The 5,387-nt window shown below is 29.1% G+C and overlaps 1 long non-coding RNA gene across 1 annotated transcript; it reads right to left on the bottom strand.

The window, feature by feature from the left end:
• Window positions 1-389: 389 nt before the first annotated feature.
• On the bottom strand, window positions 390-2,019 carry LOC114389171. The gene is made up of 3 exons (XR_003661713.1): window positions 1,768-2,019; window positions 1,147-1,365; window positions 390-1,032 (listed from the first exon to the last, which is right to left on the bottom strand). It is a non-coding gene; the product is annotated as an uncharacterized LOC114389171 (long non-coding RNA).
• Window positions 2,020-5,387: the final 3,368 nt, after the last annotated feature.

The raw sequence follows: 5,387 nt of genomic DNA, 5'->3' as shown, positions 1-5,387 counted from the left end.
GCCACCTCCATCAAGAAAAGAGTCGGATTAGAAGATAAAATTGTATCTAAATAGTCATAACAAAAATCTTTGAAATTCCTGTTGTCCATATCAGAAGCATGATCACAAGCTAGCATACACAGCTTACTTTTGTATGAGTTATATTGGACCAGTTTGTTTAAACTTATTTGTAGAAATAAATACTTATTTTAATAAAATAAGTAGTTTTCTATATTTTAGTGTGTTTGTCTAAAGTGTTTCTGTTAGAAAAAATATTTTTCTACTTATTTTAAGAAGTAAATTTTTTCTGCTTCTTAAAAAAACACTTCTATAAAAAGCGTTTATTTTAAAGTTTTTTTTTTAAATTTAAACTAACTCATTCAATTAATGTCACATAATTGCTTCTTCAAATTCACATGTGAACTTCAATCTTACTGGAACAACCAGAGGAAGTTTCATTAGTTATTTTGCTTGTTGCACTACAAAAAATATTTGTTATTTTTTGTAATGGAGTTTTTCACTCCACCAAAACGGATGTAATTCACCTTCTAAGTAAAGGGTTAGATACTTTGACACTAGTGAACACTTAGCAGTTAACTAAGTTTTCTTTACGGTGAAAAACAATGTTTTATTCAAATGCATGTTTTACATTAAGGTGCAGTGAAAATGCACACCTGAGGGGGCATGCCCCATAACCGATGAAGATAGAAATCTGATTCAGATTCCAAAATATTTGGGGGAAGCCTTTCAGCCCCTCGAGGATTTGTAGGAACAACTTGGGGACTGATTGCAATAAGTCTACTTTATTCAGAAATTCATAAAAATGGTACTACACAAAAAGATGAAGTGAAAAATTAATGAGATATGATGAAATATTAAAACTCCATAAAACCATACCTTTGTGTCATTTAATTTGTGAACCTTATTGTATTTGCTTCTGTCACTCCTAAATGAAGCCCAGGCATCCCACAAAGACTTGGATGAAATTTTCAAGTAATTGTCATCAACATATGTGAGGTCAATGGATGGTAAAAGACAGGATGGAAGGTTCATCTAACAATTAATAGCATGGGACCAAATTCTTGTGTTAGCTAGATTACTTCTCACTTAACATGCTATGAAAGAACAATTTTAAGGATATAGGGAAAGATTATACACCCTACTTACCCTAGCCAATGCTAATGTTGGAAATGATAGTCCTAGAAAGAAGCTAAAACAACTCCAACAAAGGTTGCTAGGGTGAGCAAAGCAATTCATGGCATGAAAATGTATCTAAGCCACACCTTCGTAGGGGAACTCCCATAGTTGTCAATTATCTTTTGAGGTTTGTGCTCATGAGTTTGCAGAATGTGTTTCCCGTGACACTGAATCACCAAATGTTCACCCCTGAAAATGTAATACATGTCAAAAAGCAGAGTAATCATGTTAAACATCACTTATGACATCTATAACCATATGATAGCACCATCCTAAATTATTAAAACTTCACATGCCAAATTGCAAAATTTCATCAGCTATATAGCTCAATTAATTTCAACATATGACCAAGGTTTTAAAATACGGTTTGCAACCATTATTTCGGCTGCAATGTCAAGGTTTTTAAAGTGTCTGGAAACCGAATTGTGAATGCATCAATCACATTTGTTCTGTAATTTCTTACAATATCACGAAACGTGACAAAACCACAATTGCGACTGTGACCATAGTTTAAAACATTGAATGTGGTCATTACCCTCACAAATCAGGATGAAGCTAATGACAATGCAATTTGCACCATTAAGCACTCACCTGACTCTACTAAGCCTGCACTAAATTATTTGAAAAAGAAATTCTTGTCATCTTGTGTCTTAGAATCTCCACTTGCCGTACCTCAAGTATGCTATGCCAAAGGGTTTGGCTCAGCTGGCATTAGGTTCAATTTCCATTGCAAGAAATTTTCTTTGATTACTAGTAAATGTGCATGATTGGTCACACACACCAACCTCCCTCTTCACTTTTTTTTTTTATCAAGTACCAACAAACAAAAACATGAAACATGGTACTACACAACCTAATACGTGGCTTCAATTATAAGGAATCCAAAAAAAACACATACACGAATGGGAAAAGGAGAGGCAACAACAACAACAACCAAAGTGCGAGATTCCTGTACCTCCATAATTAACAAAGCATATCAATTGTTTTAATTATAATTATATTAATAACAATGAAGATGAAAATTACAATTATAAGAATAAGGCAAACCAAGATGAATTGTGTGCACGTAAATTGTGTGGCAAGAGAGAATATGGGAGAGAAAGAGAATGATGAATGAATAATATAGAGAGAGAGAGAGAGAGAGAGAGAGAGAGAGAGAGAGAGAGAGAGAGAGAGAGAGGGAGAGGGAGGAATTGAATTTGAAGGAGGATAAAGGGAATTGGGATTTATTGGAGGTTTTGATGATGATGTTTGTTGTTGTTGTTTAAGTTGTTATGTCATGGAATTGTTTGTTTGGTCGATAGTGTCGTATGAGAGGAAGTGTCCCTCGATGAGGCCGAAGAAATGCGACTTTGAAACTCGATACACATTACACACAGCACCCTCTAGGCCCTACTTAACTATCTCATTATCCAATCATTGGGGACCTCGACCTCCTACTATTTTTTTTTTAAATTTATTGTAATATTATAAATTTATTTTTTATTCTTTGACTAAAATATTTTAAAGAATTATGGATACATAGTTGAGTTAAATCTTTGAAGGGAAGAGTTTTGTTGTGAACAATAATCCTATTTGACTCAAATAATATTTTCTTCAATAGAAAATATTTATGATCTAGACACATAAAATATTTTAAATGTTATGAATAATTTATTTGTGAATGTCTATATCTTTTTTTTTATTTTTATGATTTGTCTTTATTTTTATTTATCTCTTATAATTTTTCAGATTTTTTTATATTTATTAATAGATTATTATCCTTGTAAAGAATAAACATAATTATCATTATTTCTAAATTTTCATAATCTCTTGTTCTTTTCTATTTCTTTATCTATTACTTTCCTGATTTGAGTTATATTTTATTTAATGTCAAAGATTTTTTTATTTTCATTTTTTTATCAAATCACGTGACTTCTATATTAAACATTTAATTTTATTTGTTATAAGTATTGTTTCTTAATTTTAGTTTGATTTAAATTTTAAATCTTGCTATGCTATACCAAATTAAAGATAGTTTTCCTGTTTTTAGATAAATTGAGTTTCATTATCATTAATTCGTTACAATATTATTTTTAATGTGAATTTTTCACATTTGGCATACCATATCAATGTGTGTCTCAGTTTTATTAGTTTTTATTTTCATAATTTCTTTCTATATTAAATGCTTAAATAAAATTCTAAAAATATAAAGTTTGACGGTTGACTATCAGCCAAGTGTCACATGACAACATTTTATTTTAATTATTTTCACTTAAATGATTTATTATTTATTCAGTTTATAAATATGTACTATCTATCTATAATATATATATTATTATTATTATTTGTGAATGCATTCCCAGCCTTGGAGAATACATGTCGAATTCACATTACCTTTTAAAGCTTTGATTACACATGTCATTTTGTTCATCATTCATTCTTTTAAAATCTAATGAATGATGATGACTGTTCTTTCTTTCTCTCTCTTTATGTACATAGGTCTATAAGAATAATTATTTTATGTGAAAATGATGATGATCAGTTTCAATGGTTAGATTAAAATAAAATATCAAAATTAAAATATTATAAATTTAAATTAAAACTTTATTTAATTATAAAATTTTTAAAAGATTTACCAAATAAAAAATCAAATATCTTAAAGATTTAATTTATGTCAAGATCACTATCACAACCACTACCATCGTAATCACCATTATGATCACTATAGCTATTAACATGATCATCGTGGTCACCGTCACAATAATTTATGTTAAGATTGTTACCACAATTATCACCAGCATTACCACCATTGTGATTGTTGTCATGAAATTATTGTTGCTACCATTATGATCGTCGTTGTTGTCAGTGGTGACAGTAATGACAATCATGTTGGTGGCGAAGATAATAGTCATGACGGTGATCACGGTAATGGTGTCAGCTGACGATCATGGTGATAGTGACGATAACGATCATGACAATTATGATGGAAACGGTTATGATAGTGGTGATAATGTTGATAATAAGAAAATTAAGATATTTAATTTTTTTTTTGTTTAACAATGTATACTCAATATGCATGTCCACTTTCGTAGCATATAAAATGGACTGTCATCATTTGTTTGACAGCTTGGAACCAAATTACTGAAATCTTGATATTCTCTCTCAGTATGTTACTACATAATCTCAACTTCACTTAGAAATTATCAAGTTCATTTTTTATATGAAGGCCACATATTTATTTGTTTATATTATCTCATGATGAATGCATATCACGTGGCAGATATTTATCAAGTATCAACTTCATGACCCACCTTTTAGAATTGAAAGTAAATATAATACATTGTGCGCTAATTCCTTATGGAAGAGCTGCTAGATTGATACTTATGGAGGTTATGATTATGAGTATTCTATCATTTTGTGATAACAAATATTCACTTTATTTAAATAGAATTGGTGCAAAGGATATGTCCATTGTCCACGTTAGATAAATTTACTAATATCATATTTTCATTTATTATATTTACATTTTTTTTCTCTTTAATGAATTATACAATAACAAAAATTAAAACCTTCTCAATTTAAATTAATTTATTGATTAACTTAACTTAAAGATAAACATATTTTTCTATTTTATGTTCTTCAATCATTTTAGAAAAGATGTAATTATAAAATTTTGTATAAAAATAATACTTATATACTTATTAGATGAATTTTAGTTTTTGTAATCAGTCTCCTAATTTCTATTTTTATCCAATTTCTGATACAATGCTCTAGCAATTTTTTAACATGCGTAAAAACGAATGTGACCTATGTGAATGTATGGTACCAAATGTGTTATGATAGATAATTATAGTACCACACAATGTTTTAAATAATATACAAAACACTTATATTTCATTGTTAACACAAAGTTAAATAAAAGGATAACAAGTTCTTATAAATGACAAGTAATAATAGGAATGACAATTTTATGCTGACTCTATGGTACTTGCAAAAAAATGCTTACAAAATATGTGCAAATATGCTAACTTTGTGTGCATCACTATTCCAACATCTGACATTTCAGAGAAGATGATATCTTTTTAACATGGTATGACACAACATTTATGTGTTACATTTAATATTCTTCTTATGAGATTATGTTTGCATAAACATTCTCCTATAATTAGTCAAAATCATAAGAAGAATAAATAAAGTCTTATGTCTAAAAGTGTTGATTTTCATCAAAA

Source organism: Glycine soja, chromosome 16 (assembly GCF_004193775.1).
Source record: "Glycine soja cultivar W05 chromosome 16, ASM419377v2, whole genome shotgun sequence".
In the NCBI taxonomy this organism is placed as follows: domain Eukaryota; kingdom Viridiplantae; phylum Streptophyta; class Magnoliopsida; order Fabales; family Fabaceae; genus Glycine; species Glycine soja.
This window is presented reverse-complemented; position numbering and strand designations above follow the sequence as displayed.